Below are 18,656 nucleotides of genomic sequence, written 5' to 3'. Positions count from 1 at the left end.
AACACATCGCGTAGAATACGATGCCGGTGCCCGAGGCTTCATTTCCCCGGGTTCTGCCCTTTTGACGGGCTCGGTGCTGTTATTAGTATTTTGCCACTGCTCAGAATCATCAGCACAAAAACCACAACAACAACAAAAAAAAAAAAAAGGAAAAAAGAAAAATCTGGCATCCCTAAGCATGATATGAGAATTTGTAAGCAAAATGAGAAATGAAGCAATTAGAGAGGTTCACATACATTATTTAGCGCTCATTAGTGTCCTGTGACACTGTAGGCTCCACACCAATGAAAAGTGTTGGCCCGGCTCAGGCAATTAGTAAAATTAGTGGCACAGGATTTGGCGTCGGTTTCAGGCCACATGGCCCACAAGATACCAGGCTGGTGTCACTCGTGTCATTTATAACGTTTCCACGTGAAATAATGGGTTTGAAAAATCACCGGGGCGACCGGCGCGTCAACCCCCGTGTCGTCCAGGCGACGGGGGTGGGGGGGGGGGCGTTGTCTCCTGGACGGAGGAGAGAGCGGCGGCAGTTCTGGTCGGCCATTTTGTGTCTCTCGGAGAGGAAACTGGGGGGGGGGGGGGGGGGACAGAGGTCCAAGCGGATGGTAATTAGCAGTCTGGGCTCTGTTTGTTTTGTTTTCTTTTTTTTTTTTTTTGCGCATGTTTGTGCTGATAAAGTTTGACTTGCCAAAAAATTCCCGGGCCCCCGTCGCTGGATTCCACTCAAGCTGTTCCCCGCCATCCTTCAGGAACGATGGGAAATCTTGTACGCTGCCACTGGTCACAGCACAAACAGACGGTGGTAATCAGTGATTAGTGGACATGTTACAGTGTACGCAGATAAGCCCCCCCAGCCCCCCCCCCCCCCAACCCCCCTCCCTCAGCCCTTCAGTCTGAGTCAATAGCCGCACAGGAAGTACATCAAAGTGAACAATGTTTGGCGGGAGATATTCTGCGGTTAACCCGGCAAAATAAGCGTAGAAATCTATTCATGTCACTTAAACTCTTGAAGCTCAAAAGGAGTACAAATAAATAAACTGCTCACAACACGGACTTCAAAAAAAAAACAACAACACACAAACCCAAATCCGTTACGTTTAAACGCCACAGGTTTGATCCCTTTAGGCTTTGAGCTTTAAGGCCAAACGACAGAAGTTTTGCCTCCGAACAGCCGAGCGAAGCCAAATAAAACTTTTGCGGCCTCTCTGTCGTCGCCGGAGGGGGGGGGTGTGGGGGGGGGGTAAAAAAGAGAGGAAGGCACGGAACAAGCAAACCAAATAAACAGGTGTTGTGTGCTTTAGAAAAAGCTAATGCTAACGTGTTGTGGAATAGAGAGGCATAATTATACTGTGCTGGATTATGGAAAACATTGTGCTATGTTAATTACACCAGGTATGCTCATTGATTTTCTGTTATAATACTTAAATGTGTCATTAATAATTCATTTTTTCCCGCCAGCCCGTTTCCATTTTTCATGCACCTGTGTTGTTGTTGTCGACTCGAACGGCGCCGTGTCATTGCCGATGACGGCTGCAGCGGCGCCTCGTGGAAAGTAATCTCTGCCACCGACACCTACTTATTTGTCTTTTATGAGCGACTGACAGCGTCCGTATTGTGTGGGGAGAGCGACTCTCTTCCCCCCCCCTCGCCAACTGACCGATAATCACGCCTCTCTCCCTCTCTCTCTGTGTGTGTGTGTGTGTGAAAAGGCTTCCATTTGCATCTTTGCCGTGCAGCTGACAGGTTCGATAGGGCCGAAGACTTAAGCAACGACCAATCGGGGGTTAGCGTTTAGCTGCTCAAACGTGACAAATGAGCTTTTTTTTTTTTTTGCCGTTTCTCGTATCTCCATCCCGGGTGGGGGGGGGCAAAATAAGCCAACAACGCAAAGCTGTGCCCGTGAGCCCGAAACTTCTCTTCTTCCGATCCCTCAAAGTTTGAAACGACGACAACAACAACAACGACGACAGGCCGCCGGCGCCGCATTCAGGGTTTGTCCTTGAATTTCCAACACCTGTGAGCGCCGAACGCGACTGGGGCCATTTGACGAAAATTGGAGGGAAACGCGACGTGTTTGTCCAGCATCAACTCGGCAGCGTGTTTATCCCCCCCACCCCCCCCCCCCCCTCCCAGCATTGTTTGTCTTTTTCTTTGCGGCGCCGAAATGCTCAAATTGCATTTCTCAGATGTTGGTTCCCTGGAGGTGTGCGCTTGTCGGGCAGGTGTCTGCAGGAAGAACACGAAGAAGAAGAAAAAGAAAAAAATGGAAAGGGGAGAGAGGAAGAGGCGCTTGGAAGACGGATGAAGAGAAAAGAGAAGAAGAAGGAGAAGAAGGAGGAGGATTGAAAGAGAGGAGACGGGAGACGTCTCCCACTCACTCTGCTGAATTTATGCCAAGCCGCTTCATCTGCTATATGTGCTCTTTAGCGATGTAAATGCATGCTGATGAACCCGCAGCCTGCGAATATATGGCACCGTGAAAAACTTTTTTTTTTTTTTTTTACAATTACTTGTTTGGCAGAAGATGATAAACTCTCCGGAGCTCCTGTGAGCAACATCCAAGTTACGGAAGTTTTAGAACAAACAAGCGTTTTATTTATTTATTTCTACCCCCCCCCCCGCCCCACCCCCCCTGAGGTGCGCGCCGACGAGCTGAAATCCCGCTTAAAAAAAAAAAAAAAAAAAAAAAGCACGAAACACTGCGCCGTTTTCCCTGCAATAGCGATTCCGCTTTCTTTATTTTATTTTCCAAATCAATTAACTAACCTTGAGATGAGCTTTGCTGCTGATAAGTGCTGTACAGCCCAGCCCCCCCCCCCCACCCCCCCCCCTCCCACTACTTTGAAAGAGGCTTCCACCGGCATATAACAGATATTGAACTGTAAATTTGAATTGAAAACTCGGGTCATTTCGCCTTATTGACTTTCGACCACAAAAACCAAATGATGTCTTAGTTGAGAGAAATATATCAAAGGATATCAACAATTACGAGTCATAAACACGCCTGGAGACGCGCCTGGCGGGCGTAAAGCAGCGGGAATTAGCATGTTGAGCTGATAAATATGCATGTAAAGACGCTCCCAGGGGAATAACACGCGTGTGATTGATAGCTTTGGAATTGAAGGATGTGTAAATTCCTTTTATTCTGGGGGTTGTGCGGTTGTGGCGCCGAAATACGGAGCACTTGTTAAAAGTTTTACCAACTTTATAATCCTTAATGCCACATCTGTTTGCTGTCTTTATAGCGCCTGTAAAACGTCATTATATTATTACCACCAGCTGGCCTCATTGCACAATAACCTCACTTATCTGTTATTCTGTGGGAATACTTTTGATTTATAGACCCCTTTCAGAATAAATGATATTTTATACATATGTATATATAAATAAACAAGGGGAGATGTGTTCCCTTAAATAATTCATGAGTTGTACTTTGAATAAGTTACTCAGTAGAAGTTTTTTTTTTTCTCTCCTCCCTCCCCAGTAAGTATAACACAGTTTGTTTGTGACGCCGATTGAAGGACGTCAGGTTTGTCTGCTGAGTGGAATCTGAATGGTAAATAGTTTAAAAGTAAAAAAAAAAAAACAAAATACATTTTTTTGGGAGGTGTTGTATGAATGTCGTCACAGTTATTCGGCGTCTATCTACACAATCTTGCAAATGAGGAACGTGGTTTGGCGCGTTCCGTGTCCAATAGATTCTCCTTATCACCTGTATCGAGTGCAGCTGAAAAGTTAAGTCGGGAAGCTTTTCCACATCTAAAATGAAAAAGTCTCACGAACGCCGGCTGCTTCTGAGAGAAATAATTAAACCACACACACACACAACGCTCGACTCTGAAGAATTCCAGCACCCCCTAATGTCCCCACGAAGCTACTGAAATGAAAAAGACAACAACAACAAACAAAAAACACGGACAAAGTGACAGGCGTCGTCGCTGTGAGGGAAAAGTCATCCCCACGCAGGGAGCAGGTGGAGCCGTGATCTCTGTGGCTGTGCTGCAGCTTTATAAATAGCACTCGCCCCGCAGTGGCAATAAAGGCTGTTTGCGTAGCCGCTATATGTTTAGTACGTAATGATGTATCATCGCTCCAGGTGGGCGGGAGCACGTCCTGTGTGCGCTGTCCTCTTGGGTGCAATTGCTTCAGAGGAGATAAACTGGAGAGAGGAGAGGAGGAAAGGGGAACAAGACGAGATATTAAAGATTAATGCGTGTGCGTGTGTGTGTGTGTGCGTGCGCGTGTGTGTGTGTGTGTGAGGCTGTAAGTCTCGAGAGGGATTCTTTTCATTTAGCTATAGTCTTTTATTTCCCATTGTCCCATCTCATTCTCACTTTGAAATTCAGACTCTTTGGGGAGACGCTGAAGGCCTCTTTTCTCAAACCACACGTCACAGCTCAGGCTGACGGGTCAGAATTCCCGCTGCAGGGGACGTTCAATTGTTTTTTTAGGGCCTCTCAATTATTTTCAAATTATTAATTAATAAAAAAAATTGTGACAGAAGGAATATGACATTTGGATTTGGTTTTTGATCAGAAAACAATCAAAATCATCAATTTCATTCTCATTTTGTGATTTGAGTAGCTTTTGGCCTTTCCTGACCTCTGGTTTAGAAGAAGAAGAAGAAGAAGAAGAAGAAGAAAGATGATGATGATCACTGATGACGAACTGAGGACTCTGACATGAGGGGTTTTCATGGATTGGGGACACATGTTATGAAATAAAACGTCCAAAAGCTTCATCCCTCAGATGTAGTCATTATGTAGTCACTATAGTGTTGTGTTTTTTTTTTGTTTTTTTTTTTACTTTAGGTCTAGCTGTTTTTAAAGCACGCTTAAACATATGCAATGTTTTCAATGCAAGAACAGGATGTGTGGATTGTGCATTATGGCAGCTTATTGCCTTAAATTCCAATTAAAAAAAGTAAAACAACTGCACACACACACACACACACACACACACACACAAACACTGAGAGTATCAGTGTGACGCTCAGCATAAAGGAGCCTGTGAATTTGGCCAGGTTTCCGTGTCAGAAGCAGCCTATATGTTGGTTTTTGCGTCTCGCAGGCTTTAGAAGGCTCTTTTTCTTTTCTCCCCCCCCCCCCCCCCCCCCCCCCCCCACACCCCACACCCTGCTGTTTTCCCCTGATAATGTAATGTCCACATTCTTCTCTTCAGGCATTTACAACCCTCTGAAGTCCGCTCCGTGCCTTTGTAGTCGGGCGAGGCTGCACAGTGGGGGCCCCGGGAAACACACACCGCCCTCCGCGGGCCCTCTGTTGCATCGCCTGCCCGGAGCGACCAACCAATTACCCCCGCTTCAAACGCGCCGAGTCCTCTCTGGATTTTTGGCCGCCGTTTTTTGCGCGGCGCTCGCTTTTCCCCCCTCCCTTTTACTGATGGGAGACGGACGCCGATCATCGCTCGTGCTCACACAGGTGACGAGGCGAATCCTTCTTTAAGTTTGAAAGCGCGCGCCCCCCCCCCCACCTTCTCGCGCCTGGCGTTTCGGCGGGTCACGCTCGGTGTGCTTACTGTGAACACAGAGAAAACATTTCAAACGATACCAACAAAAAGAGGCTAAAACTAATTAGGTAAATAAATTATCCATTTGAATACAGAATTGATACTTGGTTGAGTTTTTTTTTAAGAGCGTGCAGACAATAATTCATAACTAACATGGCTCATGTCAATATGACATTTTGTTAATGTAGTTATGGAAATATATTACAAGGGAAGTAATTCGATACAGCTCAGCACGAAATGAAGGTTTGCTGTTCTGATCCGGTAAGAAATGTGTCGACATTCGGTCCATTGTTGAAAATCCATGATGGCGTCCAATGTAAAAAGTTGCATGAATTTAACATACAAGTCTTTATATGTGTGTAGTCTCTAAAGTTGTCGTCGACTGCTTAACATGAGAGAAAGCGGACGCTAATAGTTTTCCGGATTTCTCCAGGAGGAATCTACCTCCGAGCCTCTTCTGCCGGTCACCTGTATTGATTTGTTATTAGAAATAGGAATGTATGAACAAGAGGTCGTAGCTTTGGTCTGAAATTGTCCTTTACTTCGATTGCTCTTTAAACAAAGCCAACAAGACTGAAAATGTTGAAAATGTTGGTGATGGTTCATTAAGGGTAAAAACCTTTGCCTTCCTGTCCCTTCAGAAATAAACAAAGCGGATCAATCTTTTAATAATTTTTTATTTTTCTTCTGTTGTTGAAGCCACTCCGCCGAGGACATGTGATGAGGACTCTACAGACATCACAAAGGAGTTTGTCCCCGTTAGCAGGATCCTCACCGCACAAAAGCTCGAGTTGCTGAACCCCAGTCGGCCCGCGCGACCCCTCCCACGCCGACGCCCCACGCCCCCCCCCGCCCCCCCCCGACGCGTGGTGACAACGCGCCTGTCGTGAGAGCGGCGTGGCTCATGATTTCCCCAGCGAAGGCCCGTAGAGATCCACCCCGTCGGCACACCTGAGCTCCTCGCTCAGCCTTTGACTGCGAGGCGAGGCATGGAGAAATGCAACAGAGGCCGTCGTCATAGGGTGTCTTAAGGGAGGGGTGGGGGGGGGGGGGGGAGGGGGTCTGGGGAAATCACCTGTGCCAAGACGAAGTGTAGCGCTGGCATCTTTGAGGGGTGATGTCGGTTTGAAAAAGAGAAAATGGCTTCCTCGCACGGCGGCTGATGCGTCTCAGGAGTTTCTCCCCCCCCCCCGAAGAAGGCGCCGAAACGATGGATTTTACAGGAGACTCCGGCAGCTCTGGATGTGGCACGGATTTGATGAAGCTGAGTTTGGGTGCTTATGAAACTACGCTGACAGCCCTCGGGGAGTGTGACAGCTCCTTCAATTAACAATTGATGCCTGTATGAGAACATCCGTCTTTAAGTTATTCACGGTTTCTCATGCCAGTTGTTGTCACGAAATCCATATGTATGCAAGTCAATAGATAGAATGTGACAAGGCTTCCCTTCTCCCTCTGACCCTGCCATATGCCATAACACGTCTCTTTTGTCCACATTCACTGTGTAATCACGTACAGACGCGTCGTTTTTTTTTTTTTTTTTTCAATACACCTGTGAAGAAACATTGCAATAAAATGGATGCTGAACACATCAATTGTGCTCTTACTTGATGGCTTACGAAGTATTTTATGTGTTAAAAAATACTGATATTTTGTGAGCTTTAGATTTATGAAACTTTTATAATGTTTTTTTTTTTTTTAAGCCAACAGCCTGAACACTGTAACACATGCCAATTAATTCAATGTGGACAACACATGCGTTCTCCCAGAACAAACTTTTGGATTTAGTTGTTTTTAAGCAATGCGTCAAATGACCAATTAATGTGAGTGACAGTTTGCGTATTTTTAGTTTAGTTTGATTAGATTTAGATTAGCACAAAACAGGAATTTCCTCGTCCTTTTCTGACAAACATTCTGGAAATGTGTATCACCTGTAAGAGGCAGGTTTCCTCACCATCACAATGCAAAGAAGAAAATATCCATCCCTCCCCGGGGGGAATCTGAAGAGACAAATGACCTGCGATGAAGTGGAACACAGCCTTTGTGTTCTCACACAAATGTGTGGAAGCGTTTGATGCCCCCAAATCCTTCCAGCCGCAAATCAACTTCATCTCCTGCCGCCTGCCAACGTATTGATTTCTCACCCCGGCCCCACTTTTCTCTATTTTCAGGGACTTAATGTCACAACATGAGCATTTTACCATTTAGTGTGAAAGAACAAGGAGTAAGACACAGTCACCTCACACGGTATTAAAGCATCAAGTTCACTAATTGCCTTCAACACTGAAGCACTTTATTAACTTGAGAAACGTGACGTGGGTGGAAGGTGTGAATCTGAAGGCAAGAGGAAGAGAATTAGACTGATGTGTTGCTTTGTTGCTATGCATTACTGAAATATAATGTGTACTAGGAAATTAATATTTGTCTATACTCACTTCCTCATTTATATCATGGCTTCTTCTTTACATGTTACCAGTACATGAAAATACAAAAATGCGTCAATTCTGAAGACATTTTTAAAGCAACGAATGCCGAAAGTCAAAAATCCAAAGTGTGAGCTTCGTCAAAACGTTGGTTTGTTGCATCGATCAGAATCAATATCAAATTGCACAGAACTAGAACAGGTGTTTCAGCTCAACGAGTGACTCTCAGCCAGGTGCATCCTCCGTTGCCAGTGGTTGAATAACCCGATGACCTCATTATGACGCCACAGTCACAGGTTATTTATTGGGTTGCGTGTAAACGCCTCCACTGTGCCATACCAACGGTGTACCATTTAAAGTGAAAAACAATGTTACGTGAAGCTCAACACCTGCAAATGCACTAAATGCAGATACAAGAATGCGCTTGACGGGGTTGTGCCTAATTAATACACGGTGCATACAGTCAAATCAATACAATTAACTTAATGACAAGAGCAAATTCACGACAACGAGTCACATTTATTTGCAACAAAGCATGACAAAACAATCCATCAAAACCGCGCCACTGAAACACTCAAGGAGCACGGGCCATTCAAGAATTATTTGCATCAAAGGGAATAATAATAAGAATTAAAAAAACAACACAATAGACATGATATTTGACATGAACAAAGATGACTTGTGTGCACGTGTGTTCCTGCAACGTCAGACGTCGTTAATGTATTCTGCCAACGCACTAATAGCACACAGATCTGGAAAGTCAATTTGTTTAGGTTGCATTCATCCTCTTTGCCGGTTAATTTGCATCGCTTTATACGCACTCCGCCATTGTCGGGTTGCCAAAATGCACGCGCACACTTACATACATTATCATTGTTGACACACTGTAGGTCTCTTTAGGAGGTCGAGCCCAAGCCTTGAAGACGTAAGCCTGTAAAATACACTTCGCCTTCTACGATAATGAAAATACAACAACAACAAAAGTGTACGCAATGGTTTGAACAATGAATAATATGAACAATGTGCTGCATCAATAGCGCTTCTCTGCAACACGGGAGTTATGCTTTTTATTTACTTGTAGGTGGATCATCGATCTTTAGCGGTGATATAACACGTTTCAGAAAGCTTTTGCGACATTCTTGTTTAACAATAAATTCAGCTGGAAACATTCAAAGGTCGTATAGGCTACGTTTTTAAACAACTCGTGGAGCTAGCGTTAGCTTTGCTAGCGTTAGCTTTGCTAGCGTTAGCTTTGCTAGCCAGCTAGCGTAGCTGATAGAAATCTGCGAGCAACATCTAAGATTTCCGCCTGCTTATGGCGACAATTTGTTAAAAGGTTCCCTGTGAGTGTTTGGTAACACGTGCTCGATTAGCCCCATCCGACCAAAGGAAGCACATCTTCTCACAGCCGCTATCATCGGCGTGTTCCATGACATTATCTTGGGTCAGCTTTATTCATCTGCTGCTGCCAGCACGTTGCAGTTGTCGCAGGCCGAGGTCACGGAAGGGTCAGATGCTGTGAATGGAGCGCTTGAATCAGTTTCATAAAACGGTCCTTGTGATGAAAAGAGAACTCTGAGGTCTGCAAGTTGTCAGCTAGCTAAAAATGTCACAATAATAACATCTTTCTCATTTATTTCAATTTTTTTTTGTCTTGTTAGCCTTGCAGTGAATCACCAAATGGGTTTCATTGCAACACAAACAGAATCGCTCTCTTTTCTTTTTTCTCCCTCTGCAAGAAGCAGCATTACCAACTTTCCAAAACCGGCTGTAAAAAAAAAACTAGAGCGTGACAGCTGCATTTAAATATGAAATAGCTGCAGATTTGGTTTCAGACACCTTGTACTGTGTGCAAACAAAGCCACCGTCTCCACCAGAGAAAAGAGAATGCATTTAGAGCACCTCTTTGTCGTTGTTCAGAACTGTGTTCCCTTTGTTTGCATTTGTCTCTTTTCCTCTCTTTTTTTTTTTGGGCAGGGGGTAAAGAATGGGATGAAATATTTTTAAACAGTAATTACCTGGCTGGGATCCGACATACGGGGATTAATGGGTGACTGCGGAGCACCAGGTTTTCGGCAGCGTGTTGGAAGGTATGGAAGCGTGTGGGTGTGTGTGTGATGGAGTGGTTGTGGCAGTGGTGGTGTTGGGTTGGGGGGGGGGGGGGGGGGTGGGGGAGGGGGGCAGCATGCAGAACACGGAGGGAACCGAAGACTGGCAGAATTCTGCTGAAAAGTGTCTTTTTTCTTTATCCAAGCTCAAGTCACCGCTTCACGCCAAGTCCGTCGCAAATGAACAAGACAGATTTAGCTCTCCCGCCTCATCCCACTCCCTCCAAATCCATTCGCTAAACGGCTGTTTTCACGCCTCCCGACACAATATTGTTACATGTTTGGGGTTATTTTTACCTTCTTCTTCTTCTTCGCTCTGGCCCCGCTCCGTCGACACAAGTCGAAATTCCTAAACGAAGGAGTCGAGCGGATCTGTAATCTCGCTTTGTTCAGAACCGTGTTTCTTTGCGCGTAATTGACAACCGTTCACATCGCTGCAAAGCACCCGAGGCCCGGGGCCCCGCCGCGGGAGGGGGGGGGGGGGGGGGGGGGGGGTCCGGGGGCCCGCGGCGCTGGAGTCGGGAGAACGCCGCAGTGCACTTTGCGCTCAGAACTCAATTAAGCGCGTCCTTGGAGGACAATATCTCTGGATTCTTTTAAATCGTTTGGGTGGTGCAGGGAGGCGAGGAGGTGTTCTTGCAGATGGCGCGCGACTTAGAATGTAATTAAACAGATCAGTGTCTAATACGCAGTCTGATATCTAGCAGCAGTGCAGCCAAGTCTCTGTGGGAAGAACTTCCTGAGGTTCTCGGAAGGGTTCTCAAGGTCACAGCACATTCTCTTCAAAGTGTTTCTTTGTGGCTGAGGGAAGCCGTGGCTTTTGCCATTTTGAGGTCTTTTATTTAAATTACTTTTGTTGCTACAGCGCTTTTATTGGGCGTTTTTCTTGTTATACTTTGGCACTGTGCAGCTTCTTTGTTGGCAGTGTTTTGGAAGAACCGGATAATAAGCTGAAATAGAGTTTTGGACAAACTGTATCTACTCTGTTCTTCCATCCTGACTGCAGCGTGTTTGGATGCCACCCTCGATGCTAAAATGTATTTGTTGTATTTCTACAATACGATTTGGGGGGTTTGGAGAGCGGTTTTCTCGCAAATAACTTTTTGGTACGGGTTCATGAACTAATGTTTCCACTTTAGGGACTGGTTTGATATTGGTGGGGAGACTTTTGGGAGCGTTTCTCCACGCGGATATTTCATTTCTGTCTTCACTTGCAGCGTTTTGCTGATGTGTAAAATAATGATCCCGTGGTATTTCTTCTCCTCGAAGAGCCTTGTCCTCTCGTGGCCTTCACCAGATGCCAGTGGGTCAGCCCCAGTTAGCAGAAGACGTTTTTTTTTTTTTTTTTTTACCACAGCTCCTTAACAAAGAGCTCAGCTTTCAAATTAAGGAAGGCTGACTTTGTAAAGCACCTCAGGTCAATTTTTTTAATTAATCGTGTAACCTGAAAATTGTTTGTTTGTCTCGCTTGTTGAAATAGACCAAGGGCCAGCGATTGAGCTGATAAAAGCTTTCACCAAAATAAACGCAAACAGTGAATGATGCACTTAACGAAATCAAGGCTGCAGTTTAAAGTATTTCTCGTCTCTAATTGCAAGCTAATGAATCAAATTCACTGATAATTTGATGAAGCTTTTTTTAATTTGACTTTCAATTCATTCTTTCTTGGCAGAGTTTGAATAGACTGAACAAAGCTGCTGAACAGAAGGAAATCAAAGCACATATGGGTTGGACTGTGGAGATGTGTGAGATCGCTTTGCCTGTCATTTGAGTGGAGCCCAGGAGAAGTTTCAAGGTTGCCGGATGCTTTGTGAAATTTCCTAAATGTCACTCTGAAGTTGCTTTTTGTGCCAGCTGCGGAAATTCAGAGAAATCTGATGTGCTGAAAGAAGTTTGTTTGTCGTTTTAAGATCAACCGTTTTCCTTTTACATTACAGAGAGACACCTTTTTTTTTTTTTTTTTAATTAGTTGTAAAATCATAATAACAATCATTTAATAGCTAGGTTTCATATGTTGTTTCAAATGTTTCTTTTTTCTGTTCATCACAGAAACAGGATAAATATTCTGGATTTACATCAGGTGATAAAGCAGCAAGTCTCATAACATGCTCCAATGACCTACCTGCTCTAATTACAACAGCAATCATAAAATGTCACATAGGAAAGCAATATAAACAAAGCATAACATTCAAGACGACAACGCGCCACTGATTAATAGAGCAGCGATTGTGTTTGACGTTGTTTCGCTATTAAATGCAGATGCCCCCCCCCCCTGTGTAAAAAAAAAAGGAAAAAAGAAAAAAAGTTACTTCTTGTGTCAAATCTTTACAAAAATAGAACACTTAATAACTTTTTGTTTGCTGTCACCAACAAAGTGCTCGATTAAGACAACGCAACTGATAGCGTCTCATCACAAAGGAGGAAGATGTTTTTTTTTTTTTTTGCTTGTGAGGCTGTTATCTGACTGTCTGACTGGGTGATAAGATCACAGCGAAGCCTTTAAGAAATAATAGGTGTGATCAATGTGATCGGTGCCACGTGCCAGGATGCATCTAATAGACTCGTAATCTCGCGTCTCACCGCCGGCGGGAACGTTTTTTTTGGGGCCCCCGATCGGCAGCGTCGTCACATCGGACCAGAAAGTGAAAATATCTGCCATTAAGATCTGCAAACAACAACAACAAGGAGGGGGGGCGGGGGGGGGGGGGGGGGGGGGGGGGGGGAGGGGGTCACGAGACAACAGGAGGAGATGTAGAGATAACATCCCCAGCCTTTAGGTCACCTTGCTCTCTGTGTCAGACTCTCATCCACCTACAGCTAAATGTAGCGACTTAAAACCGCCGTGTTGTCTCCTTCCCTTTGACCTCCAGGTTCACCGTCACGTATATGTTCACGCAGCTGACCCCTGTTTGACATTTCCTATGATGTGATCTAACGGAGCAGCTTCCTCCTTCCCGCTCTCCTTCTCCATTATGGAAAAAATTATTAACATCTGCTGCACAGACATCAGGAGAAGTCATGCATGCCTTAATGGCCCCTTGTTTAGTCATTTATGGGTAAGCATGTCATTATTTCAGGATTTATGATCGACCAGATAGAGAACGCATTCTCCCAGAGTTTCACCTAGCAATTATTTATTTTGATTTTTATGGCAACAAAGTTTCCTATCCTCCCTCTCCATCCAATTAATGCTGATGATCAAGCATGTCTTAGTGCTTTGAATGCCGCTTTTTTTTTATCTGCCTTTATGTGCTTTGATGCAATGTAAAACATTTGAGATGAGCCCGTTTTGGAGGGCGGGGTGTATTGATAAGTGAGGAGTGAAGTCTAAAGTATGTCCAAGGACAACCAAAGGAACAAATGTAACAACAGAACGTCAAAGCAGGGTTTTTGATATCTATACTTGTCAAGAGTTGTGACAAAAAAAAGCTTTGTTTTAAATGTTTATTCAGATCACTAAACGGAACTCTAAGGTGCTAGCCAAAATATAAAAGAATCCATATAATCCTTCAAAGCTTTGGCTTCGACAAAATACAATCCATTCACCTTCAGGTTGTCGGATGAAGGCAACAATTTCCTCACAAAACATTTGCGTTCTCTAAAAAGATGCAACCATGTTTTTTTTTTTAGGGATTCGGTTGAACCGACCCTCGAGATCTGTGTGCATATTTAAAGGATTCAGCGGCATCTAGTGGTGAGGCTGCAGATTGCAGCCAAACTAAACCCCCAAAGCTCCCCTCCCGCTTCTCGGGACGCTCCTGTGCAGACGGTCAGCTGTGCGCCACAGATTGAGAGCTAAATAAATGTTGGATTGCTTCTTCTTCCTCTGTTTTCCAGTCGGTTCCCTTTAGCAACAATGGGGTTTTTTTTTTCACCCGCGTCCCGTCGGCAGGAGGCAACATGGTGGGGATTTTCAGATTTTCAAAAGAAACACCCAGTTTAGGATGTGAATTCCTCTCTGGCAAAGTTCGAGAGCACAGACTCTCTGAGTTGATACGAGACGAGGATGCACAGAGGGTGTGTGTGTGTGTGTGTGTGTGTGTGTGTGTAGGGGGGGGGGGGGGGGGGGTTTCAGCGCAAAAGCCACCATCTGGTGTCAGCGCGTGGCGTTGCTCGCCATGACCAATCGTGTCATTAGATTATTGAATAATTAGAGGAGGGATCATGTCTGCCCGCGGAAGAAGGCCTTTCCAGTGTATTAGTGTGTGTGTGTGTGTGTGTGTGTGTGACTGAGGTCTTGATCAGTGTCAAAAGGACATCCCGAGTTTCTCCACAATAGTAGACAGAGGACGTTGTATGCCAATAAAGTTTTTTATTCACATCCTTCCCAAGCCGTAACGTGCAGGTGCTCACAGGTGCAACCGCTCCCACCAGGCGTAGCCCACCAACTCCCGATTACTCCACTAGGTGAGACATTTATACACCTGGGTCCCACCAATTCTAGGGCCCTAATCACATGGGGATAATAATGACCATTAACATGGGATACTTGTGCAGACCCGGTCTTACTAGATTGCCTACCCCATTTCCCTCTGTTAACAGCTCTTATCATAACACCGTACACATCCACCAATAATTCTAACAATGATTATGGAGCAAACCTCACTAACCCCACACAATTTACCCCCTCCTTTGCCACCACACTTGGTTTCTCCCACTACCCACAATGCAACAGCACAGGAATAAAGCACTGAGAAACAACCCTGTCAATCTTTTATTTGAAGTCAAGATGGCCACCCCATGTCTGCTGACGTCAGGTGAGAAGGGGTAACCAGGGGTCACAGAGAACAGAGGGTGGCTCTGTGACACTTCTTCCTCCTTCTGCAGACGACCACTGTCGTCCCAAGTGTCAACGCTCCACCCCTCCACGAGCTGGGGTCACCAACCCATTTTAGTTATTTTCCTCCTCTGGGATCCGCGACAAAAAATCAGCCACCTTGTTCCTGGCTCCCGGGCAGTATTGCACAGTAAACTGGTAGGGCTGGAGAGAGAGAGACCATCTTGTTATCCGGGCATTAGAGTCTTTCATGCGGTCCAACCACTGTAGAGCCCGATGGTCGGTTTCTAACACAAAGGGTCTTCCCAACAGGTAGTACCGTAGTGAATCCGTGGCCCATTTGATGGCCAAGCACTCCTGTTCCACTGTCGAATAACGGGTTTCCCGAGGGAAGAGTTTACGACTCAGGAATGCCACCGGTCTGCGGTCTCCGTCCACTTCCTGTAGTAACACCGCCCCCAGTCCGACTCCAGAGGCATCCGTCTGCAGAATGAATGGCCTCTGGAAATCTGGGCTAAGCAAAACGGAATCTCCACATACTGCCTCTCGTAAGTCCTGGAAAGCTCGCTCACCCTGCTCCGTCCAGACCACCTTGTTGGGCGCGGTGGCTTTTGTGAGATCTGTAAGCACAGAGGCCCTGCCAGAAAAATTAGGTATAAACCTCCGATACCATCCCAACAAGCCCAGAAAAGATCTCACCTGTTTCTTAGTTGTCGGAGGTTGGTAACTTCGAATGGCCTCTATCTTCTCCTGCTGCGGCCGAATGACTCCTCCTCCAATCACAAATCCCAAGTAGCTGATCTCTCTCTTGGCAATTGTACCCTTCTTTGGGTTGATGGTAAGACCGGCTGCCTTAATTCTTCCCAAGACTTGCCGCAAATGTTGACAGTGTTCTTCCCAGGTCTCACTGAAGATGACCACATCGTCCAGATATGCGGCCGCAAACTCCCTGGTGCCCTGCAGGATCTGGTCCATCAAACGTTGGAAAGTCGCTGGTGCCCCCTGCAGTCCAAATGGCATAACCCTGAATTGAAATAGCCCAAATGGGGTTCTAAACGCTGTCAGTTCCTTGGCTCTGGCAGTTAAAGGGACCTGCCAGTACCCCTTGCATAAGTCTATGGTGGATAGATATTTGGCTCTGCCCAGTCTTTCCACTAATTCATCGATTCTTGGCATTGGATAAGGGTCTACCTTAGACACGCTGTTCAGATGTCTGAAGTCAATGCAAAATCTAAGGGTACCATCCTTTTTGGGGACTAGAACAATGGGGCTACACCACTCACTAAGGGATGGTTCGATCACCCCCATGGAGAGCATAATATCCAGTTCATCCTTCAGCACTGGCACCAGGCGTTCAGGGATCCGATAACTCTTCTGGCGGGCGGGAGTTATCTCCCTAAGGATTACATCATGTAGCACCAAGTTAGTACATCCCGGTTTCTCCTGAAACAGCCTGGGATCCAGCAGTTGCTTTATCTGGCTTCTTTGAGGTGGCTCTAGATGGGATATATCAACAGTTTGTGGGGTGGAGCTGGTGGGGAAGTACTGCTCTGTTGGTTCTTCTTCCTCACCGACCACTCGAACAAACAGTTGTACGGCCCCGGTCTCCTTCCTGGGGTGGAACTCTTTCAACAAATTAATATGGAAGTTTTGAGTTTTCTTACCCCGCTCTGGCATGGAGATTGCGTAGGTCACTCTACCCGTTCTCCGCAGCACCTCATAGGGTCCATGCCATTTAGCTAGCAACTTGTTCTCTGTGGTGGGTAGCAGCAGCAGCACTTTTTGGCCAGGCTCCAACGATCTCTCCTTTGCCCTTTTATCGTACCAAACCTTTTGGGTTTGCTGGGCTTTGTTGAGGTGTTCCTGGGCCAGTGATGTCATCTCTTCCAGCCGCGCCCTCATTTGGACCACGTAGTGGACCACACTGCACTTTCCATCTTTGGGTCCCTCCCACCGCTCTTTAAGCAGGTCCAAAGGTCCTCTCACCTGCCGGCCATATAATAGTTCAAATGGGGAGAAACCCGTGGAAGCTTGCGGCACCTCTCGATAAGCAAACAACAGATACGGTAACCATTGGTCCCAGTCGGACCCTGACTTGGAAACGAACTTGCGCAGCATGCTTTTGAGAGTTTGGTTGAATCGTTCAACCAAACCGTCCGTCTGGGGGTGGTAAGGGGTGGTCCTAATTGCCCTTATTCCCAACAGCTGGTACACCTGTTTTAACAGCACCGACATAAAGTTCGTACCCTGATCTGTTAAGATTTCACGAGGAATTCCCACTCTGGAGAACAGCTGTACCAGACAGTTAGCTACTTGTCTAGCTTTGATGGTTCTAAGGGGAAAGGCTTCTGGGTATTTGGTGGCATAATCACAGATTACTAAAATATACCGATTCCCATTCTTACTTTTCTCCAGGGGCCCTACTATATCCATTCCCAGGCGACTAAAGGGTGTGTCAATGACCGGCAATGGTAACAAATGTGCCGGGGCCACTCTCCTTCCCGATGTCATCTGACACTCTGTACAAGTATGAACAAACTCTGTTATATCCGTATATATTTTGGGCCAACTGAACCGACTTCCAACCCTTGCTAACGTCTTGGCCTTGCCCAAATGTCCTGCCCAAGGCACCGAGTGGCCTAAAGTAATCACGGTATGGCGCATTGCTTCCGGCACTGCCAATGCTTCAACCGCACCTTTCACCTGATAGAGTATGCCTTTTTCCAAAATGTATTTTTCCTCCATCAAAGCCGATCCACCCTCTTTCCTAACCCCATCTACCACAGACACCTTCTGGAACCAGTCCTGCAAAGTCGGATCATTTCTCTGCATTTCACCTATGTCCTCCGGGATTGTCATATTAACAGCGCAGTCGGGCAAAGGCAGTTCCTCACCTCCCGCTTTCATACTACCCTCAAACTTACACTTCCGCCTTTCTTTTTTTGATTTGCGTCTTTTCTCAACTGGCACATCAAAGTCAACATCTGCAAAAGGCATCTCCTGCAGGTCAGCTATCGCCCTCTGGGCTCGGGTTACTGCATAACAGGGCTGAACTTTGGGAACCAAATCACAAAGAATGGGAAGATCTTGCCCTAGTACTACCTCATGTGGTAACTGGGCCGCCACAGCCACCTCCATCAAAAAAGTCTGGCCCTGCACGGTTATGTACATCTCTGCAGTCGGATACTCCCTCACTTCCCCATGCACACAGCAAACTTTAATGGCCTTCTGGGTACTATATTTATGCACAGGAACCAAGCTGTCACGTACTAACGTCTGAGTGCTACCCGTATCCACTAAGGCTTTAGCCGACTGACCATTCACCAGTACTGGTGTCAATATGTCTGTGGTGCCTGTCTGCCTAGCCTCAGGTGATACAGTGTGTGGCTCGTAAGGGCGACGAACATGACAGACAGCCGAGTGCTTAAGGTTCCTGGATGGACAACTGGGCTTTGTATGTCCTATCTCCCCACAATAGTAACATCTAACTTCCTGCTTCTTAGTTCTATCCCCTTGCTTACCAAAAACACTCCCTATACCTTGGGCATGACCCCCTTCCCCCCCAGACTTACTTGACCACCTTTGACTTCGACCTCCAAAGCTGTGCTGGGTCTCCCGGCGGGCAGCCAGGTATGTATCTGCGAGCTTGGCTGCTTCTTCTGCTGTGGCTGGAGCACGCTCCTTAATCCACACTGCCATGTCAGAGTTTATCATTCGCATGAATTGCTCCAAGATAATAATTTCAGACATCTGCTGAATACTACACGTCTCTGGCTTCACCCATTTTGAGAAGAGATCTTTCAATCGTACATAAAGCTC

This window comes from Pungitius pungitius, unplaced genomic scaffold (genome assembly GCF_949316345.1).
Source record: "Pungitius pungitius unplaced genomic scaffold, fPunPun2.1 scaffold_62, whole genome shotgun sequence".
NCBI lineage: Eukaryota > Metazoa > Chordata > Actinopteri > Perciformes > Gasterosteidae > Pungitius > Pungitius pungitius.
This window is presented reverse-complemented; position numbering follows the sequence as displayed.